Below are 13957 nucleotides of genomic sequence, written 5' to 3'. Positions count from 1 at the left end.
ATTGATTCAATCATTGTGATTACTCTTTGTGATAGCAAATTTGGTTCAAATCTCACTTGAGCCACTCACTGGATGGGAATCTTCATAATCTTTAGAGCACCAGAAGCCTAAGTTTACTTATAGGGCTGTTGTGAGTTAAATGAATTGATGAGTAGGAGGGGCTTTGAATGGTACCTGGAACCTAAGAAATTCCACAGTCATGGAACTAACAAAAGATGACAATGGTAATGACTCCAGGGGTGATAATAGATGACATATATTTAATGACCCCCAGATACCAGGCCAGGACTAAGTGCATTATAAGTCTAACTTAATTCCATTCAACAGTAATATTGGGTATGTGTTATTGTTCTTGTTTTCCAGATAATGAAACCCAGGTTTACTCCAGAATCTTCAAACTATTTCACTATCGCAGGACACTGTTGATGGGGCAGTAAAAGTATTTACTAGTTGTGATTTTCATTCATAAAGATTGCAAGTGATATGGAATTGAACAGATAAAAGGGATATCAGAAAGTGCCATATAGAAGGAGGCTTTGGTATTGAATACTGTACAAGTGGTTTACAAATTGTGAGCTTTGGGGTGAAATGTCTTCCTTAAAACCTCAGTTACCTTATCTGTAAAGTGGGTGTACCCATGATATGTTACCTTGTAGAGTATTGAGAATTGAATGGAAAGATCCAGGCAAATTGCCCACCTCAGTGGTTGGCTGCTGGTAAATTTGTGGATACTGTGATTGTCATCATTTCAAGAATAGCAGCTTACCATGGGGGTGTCTGTCCTTAGAAAACTGCCACCTTGTGGCTATGCAGACTAGGAGTGGAGCCATCCACAGAAGCTATTAGTGCTTCTTGTCACTAGGGGGAGGGAAAGAGTGGATTCAATTTTTGAAATCGAATTTATATTTCCTCTCACAAGCATCCTGATCTCCCAAACTTCCTATCTTAAGACTGATCATAGGAGACACCTGAGCCATCCCAGTTCGGGAGCAAGTGCAACTACAGATCTTTGTGTGGAGCCAATGTGGTGAGACATCATCTACTGTCCATGAAGCCAATCTAGGCTGTGGCTATGGTGCAACTCATGAGTGAATTATGATTTAGGTAAGCCCAGATCCTGCACAGCTGTTGAATCCTCACTGCTCTTACCATCCATGAATTCCACTGCATTCATTCTTCCCACTGTCATATGGAATCATGGGACAAAGCATGGAAACTCTTTCCAGAAACTTGGAAAAAATGCATTAGCATGGTTCAAGGGCCGTTGTACTTGCCTGTAGGACACCTAGGCATCTCGCTTCCATTAGCCAGCATACCGCCTTGTCAGTCTTCTGTGGACTCTTGCGCCTACAATCTCTGATGTCTATGCTCTTCACTCTGTTCCTTGATTCTGGCATTATCTTTGATCTTCTTTTCCACTGATTTCAATTCATTCAAGATAAGCTCCATGATGCAAGTCAAGTATCTTCCCTTCCACGAAGTTTTCCCTGATTGACTAAGGCAGAAGCTACATTTTCTTGGCAGGGTTCCTCCCTGCCTCATCACCACCACACCCAGAATGCTTTCCTTATCCTTTCACTGTAGATGTTAGTATTTTCCAATTTATTTTCTCTTCATTTATTCCTATAAAGTTTCTACTTATTTATTATTATTTTTGTTTATATTAGTAATTCAAAGAGGGATTTTATTGTTACATTCTCACATGTTTATAATATAGCTCAATCAATCTCACCCTACCCCCTTTATTACTCTCCTTCCCCATTTCACCCTTCCTAAAACAATTTCAGCTGGTTTCATCTTTCCATTTTCCTAGTTGCACAAAATCCATTTATATCATAACTTTCTTATATCATGATTGGAAGTTGATGAGTTTGTTCCAGCTTGTGTATCAGCTTTGTCATTGTGACAAAAATAGCTGAGATTATCAACTTATAAAGAGAAAAGGCTTATTTTGGGTCATGGTTTTAGGAGTTTCAGTCTGTGATCACTTGACCCTGCGGCTTTGGATCTGTGGCAGCATAATTCACCATTGTCGGAGCACGTGGAAGAGGAAGCTGTTCACCTCTTGGTTGCTAGAAAGCAGAGAGAGAGAGAGAGAGAGAGAGAGAGAGAGAGAGAGAGAGAGAGAGAGAGAGAGAGAGAGAGAGAAAACTTGAGTTCCAAAATATCCCCTTACAAGGTCTGGCAGCCTGTGATCTGTTTTTCCCACTACCCTGCTTCTCACCCAAAGGCTCCACCACTTTCCAATAATGCCAGAGGCAGGAAAAGCAATCCTTCATCATTGGGCCTTTGAGGGACACTTACCCAAACCATTGTAACCTCCTTGTAAGATTAGATTAAGTGGCCATGCCTGTCTGGTAGCATCCAAGCACATCTGTGATTGAATATTGCTTCTGCAATGCTGTCACTTGAATACTGCACAAGGTATCTAATTTTTCTCTTCATTCATTGTTTTTATGCAACTGGATTTATGCAATTGCAGACTCTTAGCTTACCACCAAATCTATTTCCTTGTCTTCCAGCTAGACTTAATTTCATAGCCTCCTTCAGGGTTAGGGTCATGTGACAGAGATTCAACCAAAGGAATGATGTTTGGCTACCTTGGGGCCTGATCCACAAGAACTGCTCCTAAGTTCTCCATGTTCCTTGACATTTTTCTTCTTTCATTTTCTAGTTCCTTCTTTCCTTCTTTTCCTCCTTCTTTCCTTTGTCTCTGTGCCAGTACCAGGACTTGAACTCAGGGCCTGGGTTTTGTCCCTTCATTTGTATGCCCAAGGCTGGCATTCTGTAACTTGAACTAAACTTCTACCTCCAGAACTTTTCTGGTTAATTAGAGATTAGGATCTCATGGACTTTTCTGCCCTGGCTGGACTGGAATTAGGACCCTCAGATCTCAGCCTCCTGCGTAACTAGAATTTCAGGCATGAGCCACCCGTGCCAGGCTATTTCTTGCCATTTCTGCAGGAATCTTATAAGGTGAAACAAAAAACACAAACAAAGAAAGAAAGAAAGTTTATGAGACTCTGCTCTCCAAAAGTGGAGCTGTGGCTCAAGAGGTAGAGTGTTATCCTTGAGCAAAAGACATCAGGGACAGCACTCAAACCCTGAATTCAAGCCCCTGGACCAGCACACACAAAAAATGAGCAAACAAAACAAAACAAAAAGCTATGTTACTTCTGCTTTCCCTCTCTTGAATTGTTCTCTGGTAGAAGAGAGCTACCATCTATATCATACTAACACAAAAGCAGTCCTTTAGAGAAAGTAGATAAGGCATGCCAAAAGACCAATCGGGGAGCACAGGAGAGAACAATTACATAGGCATAAATATATATGCTCCATGAGGACTATTTGCAAAGTTGGCTGTGTGTGTGTGCCTGTGTGTGCATGCGTGCATAGATGCACCCTGTGTGTGTGAATGCATATGCTTGTATGTGTATGGATGCCATGCACATGTCTATGTATGTGCCATGCATAATAAGCAGTGACATTTGAAATGGAAGAAATGAAGGGCTGGGCAAATTGAAACCTTTTCTATCACAGATCCTATAGCAATGGAATCTAAGTAGTAAACTCCTGTAAACCTGAAGATAAAAAATGATCAGGATCAGAATCACACAGGATCAGAAATCACTTGGATCAGAAGCTGTATATTCACAGAGACCTAGGCAGGTCAGATTGGCTTAATTCAGAAATACCTCCCCTGTCACAATGAAAACTCCAGGGATATTTGTTGTGTCTGAGAGCTCCTGCCTAGGTTATCACTGCACACTATTGTGCACTAGCCAGTGCTATAAGAATCAATTTGTTGACAATGGTTGCTAAAAAACAAATTCAGTCTCATCCCCATGTAATCTATACCCTGATTAAATTATAAACAGATTTCCAGAGCTCAGTAATGACCATCCACATGGTACAGAAAAGAGAATTCAAATGAACTATTCTCTCATTCAGTGACTTGAGGAGTAGTGACAAGTCGGCTTATGAGAAACAGATATGGAGAAATACAACATCTAGCTGACTTCCCTCCTTGAGTCAGGGGGTGAAGTCTTTCCTGAAGCTGGCTGAGGTACAAAGTAGAGTTAATAATTCTAAAAATTGATTTTTTTTTCATTCCAAACTGTATGTTTTGTTGCTATTAACACAAGAACTCTCAGCACATCCATTTCCAACTCCAAATGAAATACAGCCTTGCTGTGTGACATGGCCGTTCTTCCTAGTTAATTTCCTGTCACAGTCAATACTTTACTGATGGAAGGAGGACTGGTGAATATAATTGAGAAGCGAGGAAGTAATGCTCATTTTCCTGGTGTTACATGAAGACTGAAGACACTTAAAAATTTCTATTACATCATCTGTAAGTCTTTCTTTTGGGGGGGGTAGGGGGGAGTCAATTGTGGGGCTTGAACTCAGGGCCTGGGCTCTGTCTCTGGGCTGTTTTGATCAAGGCTACTGCTCTACAACTTTGAGCCACAGTGTCACTTCTGGTTTTCTGGTGGCTAACTGGAGATAAGAGTCTCATGGATTTTCCTGCTTGAGCTGAGTTTATAGTGCAATCCTCAGATCTCAGCCTCCTGAGTAGCTAGGATTACAAGCATGAGCCACTGGCACCTGGTTAATCTGTAAGTCTTAAAAACACTATTGTTAACCCTACAGTAAATAAGGAGGCAACTCTGAAATATAGGAGAGAAAAAAAAGCATTGAAAGAAAAGAAGCAAACTAAGCTTTATTGAATCATCCTCTTTTCCTGTGTGAAATGCTTAAATTTGTTATTATTATTACTATTTGTAGTGGTAGGGATTGAACCCTGAGCCTCACACGTGCTAGAAAAGTACTCTAATCCAGATGAGAAATCCTATACTTGCTTGTATTGTAGCCATCCTCATTGGCCAGCCCATTATTCTGGATTCTCCAATAGACCTATAGTATCTCTCAATTCCCTTTCCTTCTCCATTTCATATCAACTACAGTGAGAATTTCACTTCTCACCTACTTAGGCCACTGATTTTCAGAGCCTCTGGTTTCTTACTTAATTCCGTCTGCTTGAAATACAAATCATTGCAGTGATTTTGTTTTTTGTACCTGTCCTGGGGCTTGAACTCAGAGCCATGGCACTGTCCCTGAGCTTCATTTTGCTCAAAGCTAGCACTCTACCAATTGAGCCACAGCTCCACTTCCAGCTTTCTTGGGTAGTTTATTGGTGATAAGAGTCTCACAGACTTTCTTGCTGGGCTGGCTTTGAACTGTGATCCTCAGATTGCAGCCTCCTGACTAGCTATTATTGTGTATACATATACTGTTAACTTGTGGGTGTCTGAACCTTAGCCTATTGAATTGGTTTAATCTTTATTTCTCAAGGGGCCTCTGCACTTTGATGCCTTTTAGCTTTTGTGAATGTAATTTCCCAAGCCTAGAATACTCTTCTCTCTTTCTCATCCATCAGAAGAATCCATATTTGCCTAAATCTCTCTGTACTGCTTCCTTGTGTGGGATATATTACTGAGTTGATCAGTGGAAGGTGTTGGTGTATCTTCCTCATTTCCTCTGAAGCGTTTTGTACTGTGTCCTGTTCTTATCTTGTATACCAGCCAGTTGATGTCTAGGCTCCCAGTTCCACACAAGATGGCTTTGGACATCTAGAAACTAGACTTCTGTTCAGCACCACACTCCTCGCCCAACTTTGGCTTCCTCCTTGCAGAGATTGCCTTGAGTTAGTAGGGGAGAGAAGACAAAGCAGATCCAATTCTCACTGGGCAAAGACCAGGAGTGCCAGTACCTCAGAGTTTCCAACACAAGTTTGGATTTTTATGCTTGTGTGTAAATGCTAACCCCTTCTTTGCTTTGTTTCTGCTTGTGATGGTACCTAGAAACTATTGGAAGAACTGTACCACCCCAGAGTTGGTCCCACAGTCACTTAATTCTAGGTTTCAATTAGCCTCATAAAGTCCCCTTTTTGGAATTACCGTGTCATACTAATTTGCAAAAGATCTGGGTAATAAGTAACTTTGCTTCTTCCTTGCTATGGATCCCAATCCCACATGGTTTTCTTATATTAGTGGAAACTATGTTACAATTCTGTAATCCAAATTTACAACTAGATAGTACTTTTAGCTCACCACAAAGACACCTGTTGGTTCTGAATTGATTTTCTTAAAAATTGTCTTTGTGAATGAGTTCTTAAAATAGTAACATATATATTTAATTAATTGATTTTTTTTATGCTGGTATTGGGGCCTGGATGTTAATCATCAGTTTTTACTCTACTACTGGAGCCATAGATCCAATTTTGTTTTTTGGTGATTAATTGGACTTAAGAGTCTCAAGGACTTGCCTGACTGGTCTGGCTTTGACTTATGTTCCTCAGATCTCAGCATCCTGCATAGCTAAGATTACAGGAGTGAGCTTCCAGCACGCAGCTCAGTTCTTAAAATATTAACCTGCTTTTCCACAATTTTTTTAACTTATTCATAAAAAATCATTAGGTCTACTTATTAAATGAGTTTTATAAAAAATAACTTTCTGTTGTGTAAATATTCAAACTTGTATAAAAACAAGTCAAATCCCCAATTCTTATCATCCAGCTTTGGATAATTCTCCCTTGAATGACATTGATGTTAATCTAAGGTATCTTTCATTTGTGTTGGTATGTTCTTCTGACAAGAAAACAGAAATTACCACAAATATAATTTGTTAAATGATAATTCTCTTGAAATATATTTTATTATCTTCAAGTAGTTATACAAAGGAGTTACTATTCAACAAATCAGATTATAAGTGCAACACAACTTGATCAATGTCTCCTGCTAATATTTAATAGTAAATGCTAAGTTTTAGAACTATATACCCTCATCACTAATGTACCTATAGCTGTTTAAATCTTGCACAGAGAAGTTCCTCAGTTCTTTACTGATTAATTGACTGATTTAGTTAGTTGAATGGTAACTGGATCATTGGCTTTCTGGTTATTATAGGCACTTGTGGGAGGCAGCCCTTTCTCATACTGAGTTCTTTTTATTCTCAGTTAAGTTTTGTGAGTCCATTTCATGATAGATACACTTAAATTTTTGTGTTGTATACACAGAATTCTTGACTGTATTTTTTTCCCTGACTTCCTCCTCCTCCTCTTCACTCTGTCACTCTTCCTGGTTTTTTTTTTTTTTGGCAAAATGGGATGGAAAGACAGAAGTATTAGGGGCAGAGTAAGTATTCAATAGACATTTTCTATCCTCATTTTCTCATGCCTGTAAAGTCTTAATCTCTTCTCTTCTCTTCCCACTTTCAAATGCTGAAGAAGACCAAAAATGGCAGCTAGTATCTGGGAAGTGACAGGATCATTAGAAAAGTGGGGTGTTATTTATATCTTGTAACAGTACCATATAAACATTTGTGTGAGCCAATAATATTGTATGTCCTTAAAATGTTTCATAGGAGCAAGTTAGCTTCCACCGAGACATAGTCTTGCCAAAATCCCTGAAGCCCCGAAGACGGTCTTTTCGAAATTTCCCCTCTATTTTTACAGGCTAGATTCTGCCAGAAAACTGCCTGATGACCATTTCTTTCATCAAGTCACTAGATGCAAAAAGAAAATACCACAAGATGCCTGTCCATGCTTACAGCTCTGAAAAGCTTCACTGCACTTCCTGCTTTGACCAAAGAGGCTTCATGGCAGATGGGAGAAGAAAGCTTTCCAGAAATTACACTGGAGTCTACATCACAGAGGAAGGGACAGGAGTCCCTGGGCCCACATCCAGGTTTCTCTCTGGCTCAGATGTCTAGATTTACACCCAACCACTGAGATTGTTTATCAAAGACTTGTTAGGATGATTTGGGTTTCACATGGAGTTATAAAAACAGTGTAAGTCTGATGTCTTTATTTCCCATGAAGTCTTGTTGGGGGGATGTGAAGCAAACTTTAGTCCCACTTCTTGGAGCTGCAGGAGCCATAATGGAGAAATATCCAGATTGACAACCACAACCAAGCAGCAACCACGAACAGTTCTCTCCTTTGCATATTAATTTATAAATTGGTCAAACTGACAACTACCCAGCAGGTTATGAGACATAAGAGCCATTCAACCATCTGTCTTCAAATGCCAAGAAATTCCTTGTGAAATTCCATAAGGTTCCTTGTGAAATCTTGTCCTTAGTAATTATCAACTGGTAAAGCTCATGGTGGAGCTGAAGTTCCAACAGGACTCATGAACTCAGAAATCAAACTGATTCATAACATAATTATTAACTCTGATAGGATTTGAAAAGCACATATCAGCTGCAATAATGCTGGGCAATAAACACTATTAGTATATTAGCAATGTAAAACAATTATTGATCTTTTCTTACTCATGGACTGCAGGGGATTTTGGCTTTGAGCTGCTAGTGGCTTCCTCCATCTGTCTCTCATCTGGGCCTTGTGATGACCCGGGCATGGTTTTCTCATGGATGTTGCAGATGTTTGAGAAAGTTGAGCAGAAACATGCTGTCATTTCTCTCCACATTTCAGTGCATACCATGCAGAGTAGCTCAACACCAATTGTATGAGAGAGTAAAGTTTGTTCACATGACTCACTGCAAGGCTGGGAAGGAAGCAGGAATTGTGAGCAAAGAAGTTAAGTTACCTGGTAACTCAGGCAATGTAAGCATGGGAGCTTCTAAGTACATCTCTCTCCTTTTCTTGGAATCAAAGGTGGCATTACACACTAGCTCAGTGGTTCATGACTGAGACTGGGCATTTGAAATTCCCATTCAAACAGCCTCCAGGATAGCTCAGGCTTAGGAATGTTGAAACCTTCTTTAGGAAATTTTATTTCCCTGGGTACCATCTCTTTTCCCAAGGGATAAACAACACACTAGCTGAGTATCTTTATAGCATGCAAATGTACTATATTTTGTTTATTAGAAGACAATAATAAGTACATTGAGAATTTTCCAAGTTGATGATTTGGTAATTATAATATATATAATATTTTATTATAGTATATCTGACCACTAGTGAGAGAAAACTACTATTGGATTCCTTAGAAGTATAGGAAAATTATAATGGCTTGCTTAGAGAGAATTTAAAACCAAGTTTCCAAACCTTTGGCCTCCCATGTAGCCTCTCACAAAGGGAATGTGGAGAGTTATTGATTAACCATTCTGTTGATAGTTTTTAATAAACTATTGACCTGATTATACAGCCATGGACAGAGGGCCCCATCCCCAAGGCATGCAGCCTAGGACATAATCTGTGGCTACCATATTCTAGTTGATTTTCTATCCTTATGACAAACTACTTGAGATAATGGACTAAGTAAAGGAAAAGGTTTATTTTGCTTCATGATTTTGAGATCTTGGTCCATGGTTGCTTGGCCCTGTGGCTTTGGGCTTTACAGTGGGTCATGACAAGAGCACATAGTGAGAGTGTGGTGAGAGAGGCCAGTTCATTTCAGAGAGAGGGGGGAGGGAGGGAGAGAGGGAGGAAGGGAAGAGGGAGGGAGGGAGGGAGGGAGAGAGAGAGACACCAAGATACTATCATCTATCATTTTGCCACCCTCCCCCCCAAGGGCACATCTTTTATGACATAACTTCCTCCCAGTAGGCTCAACCTCTTAAAGGTTTCACCACCTCCCAATATGCCACAGTCTGGGGACTAAGCCTTTAAGTACATACAGACATTTCCTATCTAAAGTAAGGCACCATACATCTTCTGTGGGACTTCACTAGGCTGGAAGCTACTGCTTTATCTCTACATGAGAGAGAAAGTGAGAAATCAGTAAGAACAAATCCCCCCCCCCCACTTCTTTTTTGAGTACTTACTTTGTGGGCTTTGGAGACAAAGAGAAACAGATAGCTTTAGTACTTGTAAAGCTTTGTTGTACTAAATTTATCTCTTTATATCTAAGCCAGGATGTAAAGAAATAATTGAAAAAGAATGTGTAAAGGTTTAGCAGTTGTTGTTTTTTTAAGGTGTCATTTAATTTATTGTTCTAAACAACTCTTAGATGTAGGTAATTGCTGTGGTTTGGGTATGGTTTGTGTTTGTTATCCAAGGGCTCATGGGTTGGCAGGTGCTCCCTCATTGTGGTAGTGTTGCGGTGGTGGAACCGTGAAGGGGTCAGATCTACTGGAAAGTTCTCAGAGGAACTGGGTGAGGTGGGGTGTTTAGAGGGGGATCAGGGAGCACCAGCCACACTCTGGCTTCTTATATGGAGATATGATCTCTCCTTGCACTTTTTCTCCAAACAATGGCTTTATATTAGGTCCTTACTAGAGGTTGAGCCAATGGGACTGCTCAAGTTTGAGCATTTACCCTTCTAGAGTATATGATAAATAAATCTCTTTCTTCAAAATCAGCATGCCCTGCGTATTTCATTATAGTTAAGCAAAAACTGACAGCAAGTTGACAGGTGAATCAGGATTTCAGATCAAGATCAATCAGACCCCAAAATCTTTACATGACCTATGGGGAGGAGAGTGTCCCACCTCAGGGAAATGTCTTCACAACCTTGTCCTTGGCAGTGCCCACAACATCTATCAAGTTCATTTATTCTTTGCCAGAATTATAAACATTTTGACTTCCCAAGGCAATTGGCATGGTACCATGTAAGTAATAATGTAATAATGACAACAGTAACAACTATTTCTGTTTCAAAACCAGAAATGCTGACAGGACAACTCAAAGTACACTCTATATTTTAAAACTCCAAAGAATTGTGCTTGATGTCATCAACTGCTTTTTGTTAGGCTTCCCAGGCTCCTCACAGTATCATTTCTTTTCTTAAGCAATGGGAGTCAGCAGATGATAGGTTAAATGTGAAAATTCATGTCAATATCACATTAGAAAGAAAGGCAAGGATCCAGACATCTCACTGCTCACCAACAAATATGTCCTGTCCCCTGCTCTCCTCCATTTAAGGAGTCCATTGACCTTTCTTAAAGGTCCAATGTCTAGTTAACATCTATGTCAGTCAAGATGGCCGGCCTGAGTCCCTAACCATCTCCTTCACCCAGCGTTCACCCTTTGAAGTCACTGCATGTGCTCTGCACAGAAGGAAGGCATTAGCAAGAGACCTCCCAACCTATATACTTACCATAAATTAGGAAGATAAAGAAGGCTTTTCAGCCACTTTAGAGCCATTCAAGCTAGTTGTCCACAGGGCTTCCTGTCGATGACAATTCACTAAAGAATTCTCTCTAGGCAGCCCATGTCTGGAGACAACCCTATTAATAATTGGATTTGTAAAGTGATTTTTGCAATTCACAAAAGTTGGAAACTAGAGTTTCAGTGGATCCCTCCAGCTTGTTCTGCCTCTGCTGGGGATTCGATGAGGACTAAGTTTAAATGGGGGGCCCTTGCCTGCATTTCTTCAGAACAGGAAGAGGCCTTTGAGAATATCTATGCAGTGGCTTTGAGAATTCTTGGATAATAACTTGAATGGCAGGAGGAGACATCAAAGCATTAGTAGTAGGGTGTGTCTCTTGGATACTCACTATCATTTGAACCAGAGCAATAGTACACCGCCTATTCATTCAAAATGAGAAAAAGATTGTTATTTTGTGATATTTACTGCATGAAAAAGAGTTAGTTTTAAATATGTATATCTGCCTCTTTTTGTAGTTCATCAATGGCTCTGTATTTGATTCTTAAAAGTACAAAGGATATTGAAAAACAAGTGATTTTTCAGATTCACAGAGAATAAAGCAATTTTGCTGTCAGTCTACTCATTATTTGAAACAACATAGGCACATTCCACCTTACTTTCCCAATGTCCCATTGAGGTGACAAGATAGAAATTGAAATTTCACTTTTTCTATTGATAAAAAATCCAATTGAAGGGAGTGGCATGTTGCTTTCCCAACCCAAATTCCACAGTGCCATGTTAGGAAGAAAAAACAAAGAGAGAGGGAAATGGAGAACCATCTAGAACTGTTGATAGATTGTGTCTGGCCTGAGAAGAAGTTACCTGAGTCCACCTAGGATGTGCTTGATGATACAATAGATTTCCCCTTCCTATTGGCTGGAAAATACCACTGGATACTTGTTAGGCTTTTAATTCAGTAAATCAATTTAAAAAATAATCAGAAGGCCAGTCACTGGTGGCTCATGCCTATAACTCTAACTATTCAGGGGACTGTGATCTGAGGATGGTAGTTTGAAGCCAGCTCAGGTAGAAAAGTCTGTGAGTCTCTTACCTCCAATTAACCAGTAGAAATCTGGAAATGGACATGTGGCCTAAGTATTAAAGTGACACCTTTGAGTGAAAAGCTAAGAAACAGCACTTAGGCCCTGAGTTCAAGGTCTAGCACACGCATGACACACACACACACACACACCAGAAAAACCTCATTCACTAATATACTAACAGGAACCTTTAATCCTGGTTTATACTGCTCTATTACCTCAGTTTGAAATCCTTCTTAACATAAACACACACATACTCACACACATGTATATGTATATATGTGAAGTACAATAAAAAGTGGGAAATACCAGTATATGGTTATTTGGCATTGTCATAGTTTTTCAGAAACTCTATTTTTAATTCCCCAAAACTCAATCCACTGAAATAGATTTTTGTGTGAAGTTTAATGCTGTTAATAACCTATAAGTAATATGTGAAAATACTTGGAATTGTAGCTGCATTCATTCTCTTTAAACCAAACAGAAAAATGCAAAATGTTTGGACCCCCCCCAAATATGACAAGATTTTAAAAAATTAATTCTGAAGATATCACTTCATTTTAAAACATCAGGAATGTCTTCGATTTTTGGAAGTATAGAGAAACAAGAAGATATTTGAACTCCCACAGATGGGAACCGCCACAGGGACAGCTGTGGTCTATAACGCAAATCAGTACAAGAATTGTTCTCTTTTGAACAACAACAATAACAACAAAACCTCTCAAATTGAAACTAGGGAAGGACTCGTAACATTGTTTTCTTAGTAATGTGAGGTTGGGAACACTGGCTTTCAAGTGAATTGGCCATGACCACACCAGCACTTGGATTGACTGGGCTGGGATTGCAGGCAGATGTGGTCTTGGCATTCCTCATGCCTGAATTCAAAAGCTTTTCTCCTTTCTCCTACCAGCACAGGGAGGCTGGCCTCGTTGGGGCCACATAAACTAATCACAGATCCACACTCCTTGGAAGCCTGCCTTCTGGCTTACCTGGGGGTCCACATATTCAGGTACTGAGTTTTAAAAATACTGCATTTATCCAGATTATTTGACAAATGTTCAGAAATGTGCATTATGCCAGACATCTGTCAAAGCAGCAGGTTTCTCCTGTGGAGAACTCATTAAACTCATTTCCACCTACTGAGTAGGGCTCTGTTTTCCCTAAGAGAGACCAGAGCACCAAAACAGACGCGTTCAAAGCAAGGAACAGGAACCAGGGCAGAAGTGTGAGAAAGCCAGGACTTTTGGACAGGACTCAGGATAATGTCCCCCTTTCCCAGTATATTTTTCAGTTTTGATTGATTTATTTGTTAGGTTTTTGGTACTGGGTCTTGAACTTAGGGCCTCGTTATCTTGCTTAGCTTTTTCACTCATGACTGGGAATCTACTACTTGAGCATTATCTCCAGTCCATCTCACAGACTTTTCTTCCCAGTGATTTCAAACCTTGATCCTCAGATCTCAGCCTCCTGTAGTTGGGATTATAGGTGTGAGCCACCAGTGCCTGGCCCAGTACATTTTTTAAAATGCCAATTATCTACTCAAGAAACTTATTGTGTGTATAGTTTTCTCTTATTAAAAGGCTTTCAAGGTGAAACTATATGAGATTTGTTTCTTTCATTTTTCCTTTTCTTTTTGGCAGTACTGGGGATTCAACTCTACCTTGTGCTTGCTAAAAAAGTGCCCTACCACTTGAACCACACTCCAAGTCTTTTTGTTTTTAGTGTGTTTTTCATATAGATCTCACACTTCTGCCTGGGGCAGGTATGGATCATGATCTTCCTAGAAGATCATTCTTCCTG

Source organism: Perognathus longimembris, chromosome 6 (assembly GCF_023159225.1).
Source record: "Perognathus longimembris pacificus isolate PPM17 chromosome 6, ASM2315922v1, whole genome shotgun sequence".
Classification (NCBI taxonomy): domain Eukaryota; kingdom Metazoa; phylum Chordata; class Mammalia; order Rodentia; family Heteromyidae; genus Perognathus; species Perognathus longimembris.
The sequence above is the reverse complement of the archived record's forward strand: the minus strand, read 5'-3'. Positions refer to the sequence as shown.